We start from the raw sequence: 20,216 nt of genomic DNA, 5'->3' as shown, positions 1-20,216 counted from the left end.
TAAAGTAAACTACAAAGGTTAAAGCCCTTTCATACGGAAATCAATTATGGATAAAAGTTAAATATTGGTATTGATGAGATTTGTAAAGTGAATTATCATGGTAATCTGTGTGACAGTTTTCTATTTTATACATTCAGTACATGTAGTAGCACTTGACATTTAAAAACAATGTATATCTTACTTGGCTTTGAAAATATCAATCTAGGTAAATTAGTGAACTGTAGGAAGGTTACAAACTATTTGTAAAGAACAATCTTAATCAGGAATGAAGTGTGTTGCATAATTATTTAAATGTTTACATCATATTTTTGCACATGATTTGACAGACTGCTCCGTTGGTTAGCTTTCCATCTACCCGCAAGCTTTTTATATCGTCCTCTGGGTCATCACTTAAATACTTATAGACTTATGACAATCAAATCTGATCAGTTAGTACATCATGGGGGAAATGTGAAATTCACTTGGGACTTTCTGGAATATCTAATAAGATGCTGTCAAATCCTGTTCTAATGTAAGACATTAAATTATAGAACTAACAAAAAAAGGTTTGTCCCAACTTGAAAGTAGATCACTTTGACCTCGTTGTGGAAATTATGGTCATACATATTCAAATCATAACTGGGTCATACCTTTATACTCTAATATTATTTTGTAGTGTAGGTTTTTCACAAAAAGATGGACACTAGCATTTTCAGAAATATTTTATGGTGTAGATAGTCATTGTAGTTCAAGAATTGAAATTGAAACAAGTGTATGTTGTTCATGTTACAGTGAATCTTTTTTTTTTGTTTGTTTATTCATGTACATGTAGTTATTTTGTAAATTGCATTCATGTTTTTTTTTAAAGTAAGATTTTTTGCATTCTTCAAGGGAGGTTTTATATGCATTTGATCGCATATGAGAGAAGAAAACAAGAATGAGTACAGTCGTACAAATTTATAGAAATATATTGTTTCACTCACTTAAATCACTATCGTACCGAATGGTTAGGTTAGATAGGAGGGAAACATTATATTATAAAATCTAAAGAAAAATTGTGCAAAGAAAGATAAATCCAAAATGAATAAGCAGAATAACAGACTGTATACATTAGTGTCAATAGTTGAAAACTTATACTTACATACTAATGCACTGATTATAGAGCAAAGATATACTAAAATCGTACCTGGGTCTTTTCCATGAATTGTGTATGATCTCCACCCTGCTTCACTGACCGTCATATACGAGGGATTACATAAACTATCAAACGTGTAGAGTTTGCACATCTTTGACTGAGAGTTATAACTAAAACACTCGCATCCATTAATACACGAACGGGAACAAGTCGCAAAGGAAACGTTGTGTAGGCTTTCCAAAGGTGCATGTACAGATACTTTATTGTCAACCTCAAGATTCACTCTATATTGTTGGCACACCATAGCATTCGAAATTGACAGATAAGAAAACAGTAACCGCAGTCCATCGACAACTGATGTCATGATTGTCTATGATAAAACTGTTTGGTTTAATTTAACAGTAACCGCAGTCCATCGACAACTGATGTCATGATTGTCTATGATAAAACTGTTTGGTTTAATTCAACTCTCCTTGTCCGTTAGATTTATATCATTTTCATGAAGCTTTCAAAGTTTACTTTGAGCCAAATCTACATTGACGTTTGTCTTCGCTTTAACTAGCAACAACCGAAACCAACCAAATGAATTTATCACTTAAATAATAAAGTTGTTTTTCGAACGCCAATGTGACTTTATAATGATTGGATGGCAATTATAAACAAGGTGCAATGTTTCAATTGGTAACAACGCCTGATGCAATTTTGATTTGCAGTATACTGATTTTTGTGGCAAAAATAATCGATATTAAAGTATACTAGTAAGTTTTAGCAACTTATAAACGAGCATGAATAAATGCATTTTAAAATATGTATTTCTTTTTTTTCCCGACATCTCAAAAAAAGAAATAAATCCATCATGCAATAAATGTATATTGTTGAATTGTGGTTTGAATCAGAGATGATTATACAGGGTATATATTCTAGTGCCAAAGCATGGTATATTACTGATAAGTCGTGCATTGATAATAAAACGTTGCAAGATAACATGAGAAATGTTAAGCAACAGCCTCATGGTCGCACAATACGCGCATAAACAACCGCGATTCATCTTACGACCTTTAAAAATCGTGCATCACTTGCGAGTACACAAAACGTTGTAAAACGCTGTAAAACGTTCGTACTAATGATTGTGCGTTGCACTGCGATGATTTGGATCACATTCGATCGCGTCTGAATAGTGTGAATGTCCACTATTTTGAGGAGACTTGATGCGAGCATTAAAACGCATGCAACGTATGCGAGAGCTCGTGCAACGTATTAGAGGTCGTGTGAATCTAAAATATTCCAGTCGCAAGGTGTTGTAAAGTGCTCGTCCGCCAATTGTGAAAGGGGCTTTGGTGACAAAAAAGAGGTCTGCCATTATGTGATGATGTGTTATTTCACCTTAAATAAAAACAAATTGAATTTGACTTTATTCAAATCTTTGCTGTATTAACATGCAGCAGTCAACGTCGCTTTTAAGTGTCTTAGATATTAAACTTTCATTATTATTTAGAAAGTTACAAACTCTAAAAAAAAAACATGTTAAAAGTCAGCATTTGGAATGCCCTTTAATTTTTCAGAAATCGTAATATAACAATAGTTCTGTTTTCGATTAAAATACCGAAACCTCTTTCATTGCGGTCATCTACATCAATTGTGACTTGTTCAGATTGATTTACATGCAATGACACATTATGAAATGAATATTTAATATAGACTACTCATTTTTGTTTTACGTATAATTCAAAGAAGTCTTTCATTGCAATCCTTTAAAGTTCCGAGAATCCTTTCATGGCAATCCCCTGCACAGGTTTTGATTTATTTTGCTGGAAAGACACATTAAAATTAATATCTAATACAAGTAAACAAATATGTTTACTTTGATTTAGAGAACTCTTTCATTGCAATTCCCAGCTGCAACTTTATTTGATTAATACTCTTACGTAATTGAACATTATAAAATAGATATTGATAGAGAAACATGTTTTATTTCACGTAACTGTGGGTTTGTTTGTTTGTTTTTTTTAATTTTATTCCTATGCAGTTGATCCTCACGGTGAAGAACATAACAAGATGAATATTTTATGCAGAAAATATATTTCTGTTTCTACCCAAATCTCAGGGAATTCGTTTATTGCAATTCCTTGCATCAATTCTGATTGATTTAAACCGTATGGAACGTCATGGAATGAAAATTCTATATAATTAAAAAACGGTATTCTTCTGAAAATTCTTTTATAGCGAATCTCTATAGCTAAAGGACTAATTAATGCCGATTGATGTTCAAAGACCTTTCAAATTGATATATTAATTCTATGCAGCAGTTTTAAGTTCACCTTCGGTCCGACCGAATTTAAGGTGGAATAACACATCATCACGAAATGGCTGACCTGTGGTCGAAACGACATTTTGTTTTATTAAAAGGGTTTTATCAACGTAAACATATAACTTACCTCATAGCCGAGTCGATAAGTGTGGGGCTTGTGATTCGTACATACCGATTTCGAATCCCGCTGGGGCTTTTGTTGTTATTTACTGAATTGATTTTTTTTTTAGATATTTTTTTTTATCCCCAATTTGCAAATTTTTCTCTTATTTGACATATGTATAGTTAATGTATCATAATATCTTCCATAATCAAAGAATTTACAGATAATTCGAGTGACTTTTTCCAGGTGTGTTATTCAACCTTAAACTCCCGACCTTTAAAACCCTGTTCTAGTAGTGAGCGGTAAGTACGATAACCACTCAGCCATCGAAAAAAAAAACAAAAACAAAATTCTTTGTTCTAAGAAGATTGGAATTATTATACACTACATGGTGTATGTGATTTTAACTTTAATTAAAAAATCAAACTTGCTTACACTGACTAAATAATTTTAATATCAAGAATACTGTTTGTCACGATATGACGTTATTGTTCTCGCCCTATGGTTCAGTTTGTAACTCAGAGGTTATTTACTCTTATTTGTGATAATATGAAATTGGTATTATCTGGAATAATGAGTTTTTAAATCATTTTAAATATTAAAATAATTAATAAGTCTGGTTTTAGTTATAAAGATACCTAAGAGTAAATTGTCATTTTGTAGATGCTACATGTAGATGTGATTAAAATTACAAATGGGTAGTATGTACATTGTAAGTAACCCTCTAAATATACAGGGAAAAGTTGCAAACTTATGCGTACATATACTACTATATAAATCATATATAGATTAAATTCAGTCAGGAAAAAAGGTCCAAGATGTGCAAAATCCCTACTTTTACCTCTATACAAACATATTGTTCACCTAAAAGGTGTTTATTTAATAAAGAGATTGCTCACTTTAGATTCTTTTGACCATCTGTTTTGTTTTCGTGATGTCAGCTCAACGTCACTATCTGTTTTCCTCAACTTAAAGGGTTATAAAACTGTTTGTATATATATAAAGTTAAGGTGACATTTGTCTAAGATATCTTAAAGGATGATGATGATGAGAGAGAGAGAGAGAGAGAGAGAGAGAGAGAGAGAGAGAGAGAGAGAGAGAGAGAGAGAGAGAGAGTTGATGACATGTTTCAGATATGAACTTTCGATTCCTCTATGAAATGAGAAAATATCCCAAAGTATATCAATTTATACCACTAGATATAAAAAAATCTTAACTCAGATTGATATTTTTAAGCTCACATTTCCCCTATTTTTTTTTTTTATATTTAGAAGATATCTGATTATTTTCAATACTCCTTATATTGAAATATTTCTGATTCAAATGAAGAACTCTTATATAGAGATTATTTGTCGATAAGGATAATATAATAGAAATGTGATCACTTTCTTGTCACTATCGTACAAAACAATAAACTTACATCAAACACTGCGGACTTTAAAGACAAAATAGAAGGCCTAATGTCACCAACTAACGCTGTATTAATTACCTATGACGTGACAAATATGCATTCTTATATAAAATTCATTTTAATTCTCTTATCAGTGGATAACATGTGGGTTATACATGTAACAATCAAATTAGACATTCTAAATCCCACGACAAAAAAACTAACCCTTTTATCAAATTCCGTCTTACAAGCAAATCATTAGAATATGCATAAGTGCAAGTCTAAGTTCTAAAACACATAGCACATTGTTACGTAATTTTATAACGCAAACATTTTTTCTACGTAAGATACCGGGAGAAAAAAGTATGATTATTTTGCATCACACATTAAAGAAAATAAATGATATATTTCACATTGGCAATAATTGTCACAAACATTTAAGATTTACATTTGAAGTATCCACGTTTTTTGTATACCTTGTTTTTTCTACAGTTTTCAAAAGTTGCCAATTCCAATATTTGAATAAAGTTGGCATCAATTTTTAAATCGTTCATGAGACCAACGATCCACATTAGCTCAGAGCCCATCTGTGTTTAAAGGATTTGTAAAGAAACAATGCATTAGACAGGCAATAAATACTGTAGACCCAATACGTATGAATGCTTTTAAACTAGATGATTTTAAGGTGTTTGAAAAAGCGAGGTTACTCTTCCATAAAAATGGACACAATTTTCAAATAAATGTTAAATTCAAATCGAGCATAAAGCATCCTTAAAAAGACTGTAAAGCAATCATTACCTAGCTCTACAGTATCGTTTACTTAATTCAATATTTGACTACAGGACAGAAAAAATAAAAGAATTTAGAAGTATTAGGATGTATCAGGAATTCTAACTGAGTCAGGTACAGGTCTCACCTAAAATAAACCTAATTCTTTGCTGACCCCTAATGAGACTAATAACCGCCAAGACATTTTACAGCTATTAGTGTAATTGCACACATACTTATTCATCACTCATAACCGGCAGAAGTTTTTTCAGAGCAAAAAGTACAGGCTGTGCAAAAAACTTTCCTTTACTGTCCATTATACACATTTTTTCACCGGAAACACCGAACCAAAAAAGTGATTTCATGTTAATTGATGAAATAAATTTTACTCTTCTCTCTCTCTCTCTCTCTCTCTCTCTCTCTCTCTCTCTCTCTCTCTCTCTCTCTCTCTCTCTCTCTCTGCTTTTTATTTGTATTATGAATTAGTGTAACATTATTGTACCATTATATACGTAGTTAACTTCCTTATATTATCATTCCATGCAATTCTGCTCCTTGGCTTCGTATATATGTTACGTAAAATTGAAACACCCCTCCCAACACCGCCACTGATCAGCTTTTCATTATCTGATCTTTAACAATTTACATGTCATCGAATCCATAAATATCAGCCACAGCCGTAGAGAAATGTTTTGTACTGCGAGTGTGTACTACATCAATAATATTTCGTTTTCTGAATTGATACAACTACAATTTGCTGATTATCCCATAATCTAAATTTTTGGTATAAGCTGGGATATATTTATTATTAAAACAGTAGCTTTCTCCAAAGGATTGAATCTCGTCGAATATCCAGGCGCAGATCATCAGATCAAAATACACGCGAAACGTCGAGTTTGATCTGATTATCCGCACCTGGCAACAAGACGATTCGGCTCACAGTCGGATCACAATCTGTTCATTTGACAGTATCAAGAAGGGAAAATTAATTGGTATGTATTAAACTACAATACACTTTGCATGTTTAGATTCTAGACTTGCAATAATAAATCTTGTAAGGCGTCTAAACTCTATGATAGTGGTACCTGTATTTTGATTATTGAATTTTGATTCATTGTTGAAATCTCTCTTAACCGGGTTTTTTAACCAATTTGAAATCAAATCGTAAAACAAACTGGGTTTAAACGAATAAGGGTGAAGATGGATAATCACAGGGAGAGCAAATTAACGTAGATTAACAGTGCACACGATTCAACTAATTTAGTAATTATATCTCAACTTTTTCGTTACCATTTAATGAGAAATTATAAAACTTTTATTGTAGGTGAGGGTATGCATGACTGGTTTTTGACTTATTAGATTTCGGTGTCGCTAAGAAACATGTTTTTATATTCATGATTTGATTGGTTAATTTAGATATTAAACATCCAATCTCCTATCTCATATTTTATACTATTAATATTCAATAAAGCATATGGTTAAGTACGTTTTAAAATCCGCCAACTTCATAAATAAACTGATATGTGAATATTAGTGTGAATTATTGATGCTTTCTGTACAAATTTTATTAATGACGTGAGGTGATAGCAAACAGTCATCCAAAAACAAAACTTAAGTACCAGTCCACATAAGAATCAGACAAATAGTGATACATGACAGTTTTCAAATTTCAATGATTTTTTGTGCAAATATTCCTTTTACTATACTATTCAAGCATTGAAAGAATTTATGAAATCAGATTACAGTTGCTATGGATATCTTCACTTCGCAAATTCCCTAGCAACCACAGGTTATTCTTTAACAGATTGCATAAAATTCTCATATTTCGAAGGGGTCAAAATCTGTCTTGATGAAATAAAATATTGGTATGAAGCATGACTGTCTGTTCTGTTAAAAAAACTAAGATAGAGAAAAAGAAATTTATGGAATTTTATTTCTGGGGGGAACAAATTTGTATGTTTTGCAAAATTTGCTGACTCAGCAGTTTCACAATTCTAAGTGAAATTCAACAAGATATACAAAAAATCAGCAAAAAAAGATAGCAATTCAAAACATGTAAAGTTGTTATTGGGTCCAATCTTTATCAGAATTCAATTGAAAAAACATGGGTTTTTGTTAAACAAGGTTGTTGCTTAGCAACGAATATCGACATTTTTTACATTCTAAGAAGCCCAAAATGTGATTGTTAATAGCTTATAAGTAAATCTCTTTTTTAAATATCACTATAAATCATACAATATAAATAAGAAAGGTGGTTAATATCATATTCAACATAATAATAAATAATTGTTGTTGTTGTCATGGTAACAATTCGGTTGTCATAGGAACAAGGGAAAAATATAATTTTGTGGCAGTTGACAATAATTGTTGTTATACTTTCATGTTAAATACTGAAATCTGATTGGGTAAGACGCAGTTCATAATCCTTTCTATTACCCTCGGCGTTAGCAACGCACTTAGCAACGGGTAACATTAAAAAATGTTACATGCGCGAAAATTATGCGCGTACGTTTCGCTGTGGAGTTCACGTTATTGCTATATAAAAGCAGTAAAATTTTCTTAAAAATAAAGACATTCAGTAAAACAAAATAAATAGTGACTGTTTGGGAGGATAACAGTTGAAATTGACACCCCGAGAAATCCATTGTCAACCGACGCGAAACGGAGGTTGACAATGGTTTTTGAGGGAAGTCAATTTCAACTGTTACCCTCCCAAACAGGCACTATTTATATAATAATTCATGTATGTTGATCGAAACAAATGTAACATTTAATTTTTAAAATTGTCAATGGATCGTGTGATATTAGAAAGAGAGATCTCACAGGCTAATTAGCATAGCTTTACCAACCTTTTCTTAAATACTATTCCTATCTCCCCACTCTACAACATCATGTACAATTAAAATGAGTTTAAATCACAAGTCATTTGACTCATTTTATGTAATATCAGTAATCAATGTTGCAATTCTATATTGTGACCAATGATATAACAATGATATAACACACTAAAAATTATTCCCCCTCAATAAAGAATGTATGAAGTGATTTAATACAACAGGACCACAAAATATACATGTACATAGTTCTTATACATGTAAAATGCTGAATCATCTTTCTTAAGTTTTACACCATTTTCTTTTATCTGTTGCCTAAACAATTGTAATACTTCAGATTAAAATACAGTGTATGCAATATATAAACTTAGCAACTTTTTTTTTCTTCGGCTTTTTAAATTTATTGTATCTTGCTAAGCAACAAAAAACTGTTGCTTAATAGCAACACAAATCAGCCCTAGAAGATCATAAGTTTTAGTCGTTTTACTACATAAATGGAAATTGGTACCTAAAGTGTATAAAAATATACTTGTTTGCTGATTATTAAAACTCTTAAAATTCTCATGTGAATATTGGTGACTTTTTTTGCTACACCCACTCCTTATAAAACTGGTTTTAATCAAATGGTCTCTCGATCACACTAAACATTGCCCGTTTTGTATTTCATAAACTTGTTTAAGTGACAGCTGTCAAAACTGGTACACTTGGTACACTTGGTATACTAACCGTACTCTAATGTCTGTATGTAATCACATTAAGAATTCTGGTAGATCTACATCAAAGACTTCAATGCACAGTAACTTATAATACATATATACATGTACACAATAGCACAATATGTATTACATGTAATATTTAGATTCCAGTTTTAAGCATAAGTAGATGATATTTTTGTCAAAGATTTTGAATTCCTATTGAAATTCTGCTATAGCATTAGCCTTTGCAATATTCAGAAGGATTGCATCCAAATCACTATCATTCATGTCGTTTGTAGATGTTTTTTTTCATAGCTGAAAGTCTTGAAAAAAAAAGATATCTGACCAACTGCCAAATATTGGTTTGGGTTGAATCTTTTTTCCCCGCGTTCGTTCTTGGCCACTCTCATATTCTGAGAAACTATAAATGGGTGCACCTTTGTTCCACCATTCTCTCCATGTTGGAAGATGTCAGTCAAATAGGATTTCAGATCATCCATAAAATCGAGCATTTTTTCTGTCTTTTTGCAAGGCCCACCCCATGTCAGACTGCACATAACTTTGATCTGTGACTTCCTCTCCAGTACTAGAAGCGTGTTTCAGGGTATCCTCTGACAATGAAGAACATGCATTCCGCCATCTGATCTTGATATCATCATAAGTGGACATTGCTTGAAGTTTAAAAGTATGGTTGCCAAGGAAACAATGGTTTGCATATCCCCATATCTAGTAAAGGTCTGAGTACATCCTTCTTCAGAACACGGAAAGCAATGATCAACTGCAGAATTCACATCATTCCTACTATCTGTGGGTTTTTGAATGTTCCCCTCTGCTCCATGACTCGCAACAAAACCTGATTTTATTTCTAAATCTGCAATATCCTGTAATCAGAAACAGTTATTGATTATTCATTGAAAAAAAGCATTTTACGTGATATCAATGTTAACAATTTCTGTACTTGCTTCTCATTCAAACTTACATTGTTTTCATGTTCAATAGGGAATTATTTGCCCCTTCCAATGTTGTAGGCTCGCCAAGTTGTTATAAGTCCTTCACCAAACTTCACATTTGATATTCTAGTGATGCCTTTTATTGAACATTTGGCTGCAGGAGAGGGTTTTTCAAGGAGTTCAACATGTGAAGCTTGGCATCCAGTCGTTCCTCCATGCAAGTCTATAGCTGATTTCATGTCAGCAACAGTGATGATGTTATGGCCTGATGCTGCTTCTTTACTCAACTTCCCTCTCATATGGGCAATCTTGGCATCACAATAAGATTTCCCACTTTGGGCCTCACTGTAGTCATAGCTGGCTATGGAAATAGATTATATGTGCTCTCTTCAACATCATGAATACTCCCTTTTTATGGCATTAGTAATGAACACATTTAGCATGAAAAGTGTTTAAAATTCATGACTCTGAAGTTAGTTATAAAATTTATTATACTTTATATATAGACGGAATTGGTATATCTGATGTTGAACCAGATATACCAATTCCGTCTATATATAGAATGCTTAGCATTCCTTTGATTTGATTATACCCTGAAACCTAAAAACCTAGGACAACCTTAATGCTTTTGCTTTCAGCAATTTGGTTGCCAATATAAATTTTAACTTATAAGAAGCAAATTCCTTACCAGTACGCCTACTAATGCCTGGAATGGCAAGCCATAAGTTGTCGCAGTGGTAGCAACCAGCATTATCACTTTTCAGGAATGCCCTAGTAGTTTTTGGAAGTTGAATTTTGATGTGATGAAGTGTGTCCTCGAGGAGACATGCAACTGCTAACCAGTCCTGTCGCACTCCATCCATCACATGTGCAAATGTTCTATGCTAAATAAATTCTTTATAACTGTGTTTAAACCAGTATAATATCAGCAGTTGACTTACATGTAATTTAAAATTGCGAGTTGTTCTGTTTGGGATAAATTTTACTCAATGAGTTGCTTGATGTATCTCATCATTGGATATTATTTAAGAAAGCATGTGATAAAATTAAACTGGTGTATCTTACAATGAAGACACAGAGTAAAGCATATCAGTACACTAAGTGTTTGACAAGCCTCTTCGTTATGAAGTAAAATATTTGGAAAGGACAGAAAGATGAATGCCATTGGACAGACAGAAACATTGACCAACAGATACATAATGACCCTATCATTTTTAGCACTGGAGCTGTCTTACCTTTAAATTTGACTCTTCATCCTTGTAAATGCACACAGATACGTGCCAATTTAAGCCCTTCTGGCCATACCAGTTGCTCTGTTTTTCTCTGAATGTAATCGGTAAGAATTTCATGACCCAGTCCATAATGAGAAGAATATCACCAGGCCGGAGATCTTTCAGTGTTTGGGTTCTTAATTGCCTTGTCTTCATTGATAGTTCTTACAATATGACTTTTCCACTTAAGAATCTTAGCTTCTGCTCCTTCAATGTCCACCAACATTTCTTATTTGGTGTTTGGAGAAAGATCTGATGAAATCAATCAGTAAATAATTTAAAACCAATACTCAATAAATATTTGTACATAAGAATAGTTTTGATAAACATTCAGATTGAATGTTTCACTTTAAAATATATCAAATTCATCAAAAATCAAAATGTGATTACATGTAATCATGAATTGACATGAACCACATCAACGATATATGCAATAGAGAATTACCTGCAAGTTTGTCCAATATTTCTTTCAAATTCAAAATTGCTGTTGGGAGTAATTGACAGCGGTCACAAGCATGTTGATGGTCAATACAGGTTTGCTGAAACTGATTATCAAGTGGATCACTCAAAGCATAGTTTATGCAATGATCACCGCAGTGGTCAGTCTGCAAAAAAATAAGAATAATTGATTTTAATTGCATTCATAAAAGAGTGTCTATAAAAACATCAAAATATACAATTTTAATAAACCTGTATATTTTGGGCAGAAACAAGCCAATTCAAAAAATGTTGACATTTTTATTCTCAAATATACAAAATATCCACGCATCTTCCTTAAAAATGACAGTGATATTAAAAGCATTTGAGATATATTATTTTTAAAATACCTGTTTTATGTGCATTTTAAAATCTGTCTTCATGTAAATCCTACTGGCTACAAGAGATTCCTTACACTCTTTTAATTCCATTAGCAATAAGCCATCTGTTGCATACTTTTCCACCTCTGAAATACAGTTCATAAATATTTATATTGTTTTACATGTATAATAAAATCAACAAACTTTTCCAATCCTTTTATAATTGCAAAATCATACATGATTTATTTGAAATTTAATTAGTATAAGGTTAAAATAATAAAATAATCTACTATCCCAGTGATCCTTTGCGGTGCATAGCAACATGGTGGAACAGAAAGTGTTTCTACGGAAAATTCTTATCTCTACATTGCATACATCATTTTCATTTAACAATAAAAAAAATCCTTCTAAAAACATTACAGTAAACAACACATAAGCTTACGTAAAAAAACTGAACTTTTGCTGACATATGACGTCATTTTCTTCTCCGAATTTGTCCGACAATTTACGAAAACTGTCGAGCGCAAAAGAATGTTAACTATGAAGTCACAAAGATCTCGCGTTTTAATTTCCCGCGATACATTTAGAGGTGGATCAAGCATATGTACTGGATCATGTAGGAAGTACTCAGTATCAGTGTTAACGGTGACTCTTTGGCTGATTAGTTTTGTTTTGATGATTTTTTTTTGCTTAGTAAATACACATGCAAGTTCCATGCTAAATTTATTGTCATATTGATCCAATCATATATGCATACGTTAGGTAGGTGACAAAAAATATTAAGAAAGAAAAGTCTAATCATTATTAGATCTACGTGCAGCCACGTCATTTTGTAATGAATAGATAAATGGAAAGAATTAAACTGTTAAAATATCTACCGGTACATGTATTTGTTATATAGTTGCATATGTGGTCAAATAATATTGGATATCACACACTAAGAAAGGGGTGAGGGCACATGTCTACAACGCTTATATAGCGTACAAAAATTAAAAAGATTTAAAACAAAATTAATGTCACTGAGGAAAATAATTAAAACACGGGTTACAACAAGGAACAAAATGAGAAATAACAAACAAAATTTATTTTTACTGATTTTAATGATCATTATTAAAAGGTAAAGAAAAGATAAGACATAATTGCATCTACATAAAAAAAACGGCGTTGTGTTTATCAAAACATTTAATACAATGTAAGTACTTAGTCTAGACTAGTCTGTTTAACATTTTATTAATGCTCAGTGGTAGTTTGTTTAAGTGTATAAGACTAGGAAGGGGCCATTGGAATAAAAGTTTGATAATTTCGGGTTCCTTGCGGTGGTAAAAGTTTTCGAGACAAAGCCAAAGTTTTTTGGTTAGGGCAAGTCCACGGGTTGCATTTAACAATGATGACAGATGTGTGGATCCTGCTGCGCTCGCCCCAACGGTCACACCGTAAAACATATTATTTTCATAGTTTCACGGACAAAGTTATACAATTGAAAAGAATATTTTGGTTTGCTACTGCTAATGGGGACCACCAGCAACTAATCAAGGTCACTCTAGGATACAGTGCAAACAGCTAATACTGCACACAAATTAAAATCCAAATAAATACCTGATAAAATGCTGGATTAAAGATGAAATCCAGTGCATGGTCTAATTTTATAATGTCCATTTTTCTGTGAAACACTGGTTTCTGATTTGGAACCTCAGTACCTTTAAAAATCGATTACTTTAGCAACAAAGCTAATTTTAAAAATGTATGTAATAATACATGTACCAACCTGGTAAAATGAAGTATTCAAAAATGCCTTATTAATGCATGATCTATCTTAACAATATCTATTTAGTACAAATGTAGTACATGTACATGTTTTCAAATTATTTTTTTATAGAAAATTGTGTGCAAAACTGTAAAGCTTTAGTGATATTTACTGTTCATATGACATACTGTCTAACCTTTAATTTCAAATTTCAATTTGATACATTATTTATCGTATTAAGAGAAAACCTACCTTCTTTTTTATCTAAAGCATGTTTGCGTGCTTCATTTATGGCATAAACGGAGAGTTGAGGGATGAGCTTTTGTAGTTCCTTCTTAGTGTGAGACAATGAAATCAAAGACAGAAGCTGTTTCTTAATGACTTTATCTCTGCTCTCCATGTACAGATTGACCACAGCTCTTTCTAGATCACAAGAAGTTGTTTTGAGATCTGAAGGTTCCTGGATTAACTTAAAAAGTTTTTTTCCCCTGACCAGGAGCTATACATAAGAAAATAAATCATAGCATGTGATTTATTACATAACTGCTTAACAGAACATGAAATTTTGTTTGACGAATATATTTCTGAAAATATTGAGTAATACAATGTAGCCATATTTTATATTAGTTCTCATTCAAAACCTCTCCCAGAAAAATTGGGTTAGCTTGTACATGTACTTGTACCGTATTTCATTTCAATTTGTGCAACCTCTGCGTAGAAAATGAACAGAAACTGTTGGTGGACCGACCGACAGCAGCAAAGCAATATGCACTCCCTTATTTGAAGGGGGCATAAAAATTGGATATCATATATTATAAGGAGATGATCACTGTAAGTTATTTTTCTCTACATGTTTATAATCATTACACAAAAATGAATATTTTTACTGGTTGTAGCCATCAATTAACTCTCACCTTAATGTAGATAATGAGTTTGTTTCATTTGAATGAATCACATTAATTAGTTCCAAATATTTATAATATATGGTAAAAAAATTTATACACTTTGATATCATGTTTTAAAACCACTTACCTCAATATTTAGCATATTTGAGACCTTCATTGCCTCGTACATATCTCCTCTGCACTTGCAAAAAATACCTGTTATATGATGCAAGGTCATGTTTAATGAAAAAACAAAACGATCTAATTATTAATAATTGAACAATCAATTAATTATTGCATGCATGCAAGTCGATAATTATACACTGAAAGTGTTTTTTATAGAAACCAAATTAACTGGTGATGGTTTATCTCTGGTACAATAGTTCATTAACTCTACAATGACATTCCACATGCAAGGAATGTACATGTACAAAATTAACATTCAATAGAGTATACTATATACTAAGGCTTTCCTTTGAATTGTATTACTAATTTAAGATATAGATCTAAATGTAACGATATTTTTACATTATATATAGTATCTCAAAATATGACTTAAACTGTTACTTGCCTGATCCAACAGGTACGAGGACACCTTTGTTGGCAAGTAAAAAATTTGACGTTGAAGGCGAGATGGACCTTTCTGGTTTTGCCTTTCCGGTGTAATTTGGGTACGCGCACGTGCTTCCCCGTCGCCACATGACCCCTAACTGTGCGCGCAGCTTTGGGCATATAGTACAAGGTACCATGGACTTGCAAGAAAATATGCCCACTCGGAAACATAACAAATGCCCCTCAGTTGGAATATGAGAGTTACTTAAGTTAAAATGATTCAAATGACTTGATATGTTTTTTAAGCATTTAGACATTGGAACAAGATTTCCCTCTGATGGAAAAAATTTAGAAGGTCCACACACATGGCTGTAAAAAGGCGTAAAACTGCAAATTTGATCTGTATGAAAAGTGTTGTCTGCTTCCATTGTTTACTGAATACCCCAAAATTAACTTCCTTTACTGAAGAGTTCTACTTAAGGGAGGTAATAAAACTATAGATGTATACTTACTTTAAATGCCTCCCAATTTTTACAGAACAGAAAACCCATGTAAATTGTGAATAAATATGTAAGCATATGATTAATACTTTTTATAAACACAATTGAAACTAACCAACATCCTTGATGCAAATTGGTTTACCTCAAGACAGTTCACTTAGTTATACAGTACTCTATGGAGTCATTCGGTAAATATGGCAAAATTCAAAAAGCCCTTGTATTGTTTTTAGTGAACAAATCAAAGTAAAATTTTCAGAATGTCATATTTTTAACAAGATCTGTATAATTTATTAATAAAAGAAGTATTTTTTGCTAGGTTGTATATAATATTTTATTTATATTGTCTGATTCTTATGTGGACTGGTACTTAAATCTTAACATCAATTCTATGCAAGAATCAATGATTTATAAAAGGGTCTGGCCACGCATAGTCACCAATTTTCCTTATATTTCATACATGGACACACCTAGGTGTAAACCACAAAAAAACCAAAAAAAGTTGGTTGCTAGGGGTAACTGTTGCCATGGTAATCGAGGCTAAAGACGGGAAAATAGCAAAACTGACCTACTTTGAAGCCATATTAGAAGGTTTTGCCCACTAATGTAAACTATCAAAGACATAAAACAGCCTTGTCCTATTTTCAATTATTTAGTTATATAAGAAAATTAATGTAGAAAGCAATACTTTTAAAATGTTACCATGGAAACCGTTACATTTTTTTAAAATCAGGTTTTTTTGCGTTTTTTTAATAAACCCAAATGTTGAACTGTTAGATTTTCACATCCATATCAATGTCAAGGCAATATATATTTTATTATGAAGATTGACATCCGTTGCTATGGCAACAAAGCCAAAAATTGAGAAAAACCGAGAAATTGAAGATTTTTTTGATATGCTTTCATTCCTGATTTTAGAATTTATTTGCAATTGTTTTAGTTGGAACTTGTAAAAATATATAAATTTTCATTATACAACACAAAAACCTTTGTTAAGCAACAGAGAAGCGTTGATGCTATGGAAAATTTAGTTGCGTAAAAAATCACACATAAATTCTTACTTTTTGAAAAGTCCATAGCAACGGCAGTTATTTTTGGAAAATTTCAAATTTTTTTCAAGTGTCATTAAAGTTAAGGACATACTTTATTTTTTCTCACCATTTGATTTTATATTTTTATTCATTATAAGTGAATAAAATCAATTTAAAGATGCGTAATAATATTATAATTTTCCTTATTTTTAAGCTTGTTACCATAGCAACGGTTTTCAATGTTTATATATAAATTTTTAATTGCACAATGATAATAGTGTTTACCAAAAAATCCAAGATTTGCACTTTTTATTCAAATTAGATGACAGATTTTCAAATTTATGTTTAGTAACCATGGAAACGCTCTAAAAATATGTCTTCTTTACTTCCATAAGGGAAGGAGGTAAACTGTATGCAAGGATATGATACCCTCAAATTTTTCTACCTAAATTGTGAAATTATGACCATTGGACTAGAGGTTCAAGCCCTTATGTAGAAATAATATAGCAACAAAATGAAAATTAAAAAATTGTATAAATTATTTTCTAATGGGAGATTAACTTAATTCTTTGCTATTATGTCTTAGATGTTTTTCCTCAAATTTTGAAATTCATTGACTCTTGGGCGGGGGTTTACGCCTTTTTTTGGAGGAGGGGTCACTATATACCCATATTGTGAACATGTATTTTTAGGTTGCTTCAGTCACTTGGTTAACCTAATGCGGTTGTTTAATAGGATCTGTTCCTGCTTTTCACAAACTTGAAAATCTAGTATAAATGTGTGCAGAACGATACTTCTTCGAGATGAGATTATAACGTAAAATGTACAAAAACTGTATCATAAATATTGCTCGATTTTAGTTCAATACTTAGGTTCAAAGCTACAAAAAAGCAAGGAAAATTTGCTATGATCAATATTTTATATCGTGTAACCATTTTATGTCATGAGAAAATTTGATGCGTCATGAATTTTGAATGATTATTTTTAATATATATATTTTTAACAATTACCACTGCCATTTTCTGTGCATCCCAGGTGTCTGGTGTTATATTGTTTGAAAAAAACCCAAGTATAATCAATACTCAATATGGAATCTTTATTGAATGCAGATACATGAAGATCTGATGGTAAAGTGCTGAAACAAATTATAAACAATTTATGAATACATGGGATAATATGCAAACTGACAGTTTAACAATTCACACAATAATATATATAGATATAGATATAGATATAGATATATATATATATATATATATATATATATATATATATATATATATATATATATATATATATATATATATATCATAGTTGTCATTAAGAATAAATTGACAATTATCAAAATAGACGAATTCCAAAATGTGCACCCACTATTGAAACAATAGCACGTGAGAAAATATGGAATGTAAGTAAGAAATTGAAAAATTTAATTGAAAAAGAAAAATTTAGAATTCACACTTTATAGGTGTGCTGTGTACTTAATTATTGACCAGTTAATCATATACATGATGAAGGTATCCTTATATGTTTAACATCAAGATAGGTCAACACGAGAAAATATGGCGCCTACAACCTACTACAGTAACAGTCATTACAAGGGTGCTTCATGTTTGCTTTTATAAACATGTCATTTCAAAAACAACAAATAAAATGAGTATTACAGTACAACATCAAGAAAGATAACTTTGGGTTCCACTACAGGTGTATTTCAGTAGCTGAATATGCCAATATTACTTTATAATCAAGACGAATTTTTACAAAAGAAATGAAAGTATTTGAATATTTTAAATCATAAATCTTATGAAGTTACATAATACACTATATTCATCTTTGAAATGCTTTGTAAAAAATAAACGTAAATTTCAGATAAACAGTACACTATAACCGTTTTCAAAACACAATTCATACCTATGATTCTGTACCTAATTATCAAAATATGCGAAAACCTGGAACACGCCGTTAATAGTACTAAAGTGACCTTCGGGACTATGGGACTGTTGTTTAAAAAGAAATTTTAAAAAATGCGGTCCGTTTCAAAAGGAAATCTTAACTTGATAGTTCCAGTGACACACAAGCATTTTTCTTGATCTTCTTCAGCATTTTCGTTTACCCAAAATGCCAGTTGATAGTGTCAGGGAAATAGTTATATATTCAAAGCAGTTTTCATTTCTTTCTAACTTTCTATGTGACCGTTCTTTAAAATGTATACAGGCGAGAGGTTGTTTAAAAGCTTATTTAATGCTGCATATATTTTATCCAAAGTCGATATCATCATTAAACCAGAAAATGTTCAATATCTAAAATTCTTAAACAAGAAATATTGATTTATAATAATGTCAGATATCTATGTTTTCTTGAAATTAAACGAAATGGACTTGAACATGATTTTAGATCAAAATTTTATTTTTTATGTTTTATGTATAAAATGGTTTACTTGCGCATCTTGAATGATTGACCAAAATTTGAACGTTTAAGTCAAGTTATAAGATAGATACAGAAGTAAAAATGCATTGTTTATGAACAAAGCTCGAGTCTTATATTTATTGGCAGATGATGTAATGTATGGAATTACTATTACTTTGACAAAATGACTGGTGGCAAACTAGGTAAACTAATTCAACGTGTTCATAAATAATATTATCAAAAGAAGGAAGCAACATTTGATTGATTAAAAATTGATTTAAAATACCCATGCTAACCATTCTAAACATAACAAATTGAAGATTTTTTTAATATTTTGAAATCAAATCGTGTCTAAATCTCTTTAAGGTGACCTTTATGTACGTTTCAATTTGTTTTCAAATCTCAGATACTGTTTAGTACCGTGAAAAATTTAATAGTTTTGATGAAGGTTCGATAACAAGAGGCGATTTCTCTTTCGATTTACAATTGGAATTTCCCATCAAATTTGGTTTCAACTACAATCGTACAGCGTAGCCACCTTACTAAAAAAAACAAGGTATTAAATCCAAAGCGGATTATTGATGAACCGTGAAAGAGATGCAACTTTTTTTAGTGAATGCTATTTTCGGATCTTCTTTTTTTCAATACTTAACCATTACTATGAAATAAACATATGTCTTAAAATGTATTTCTTATTGCTCTTTTTAGCTGTCATTGTATAAGCTGAAGTTTTTTTTCCGTAAAGATGTACACGACCGGCTCTACAATGATGATGCAATAGAACAGATAGTTTATTTAAGATCCAGGTAATCCGTTCAAAATAAATCACAGAAATACGTGAAATAGGATATAGCCAATAGAAGTGAAGGTTT

The 20,216-nt window shown here is 31.5% G+C and overlaps 1 pseudogene; it reads right to left on the bottom strand.

Annotated features, from left to right (window-relative positions):
* LOC128185841 (uncharacterized) overlaps positions 1–1,478 on the bottom strand; it is an 86,238-nt pseudogene extending 84,760 nt beyond the window's left edge.
* Positions 1,479–20,216: the final 18,738 nt, after the last annotated feature.

The sequence above is a fragment of the Crassostrea angulata genome, chromosome 5 (genome assembly GCF_025612915.1).
Source record: "Crassostrea angulata isolate pt1a10 chromosome 5, ASM2561291v2, whole genome shotgun sequence".
In the NCBI taxonomy this organism is placed as follows: Eukaryota; Metazoa; Mollusca; class Bivalvia; order Ostreida; family Ostreidae; genus Magallana; species Magallana angulata.
This window is presented reverse-complemented; position numbering and strand designations above follow the sequence as displayed.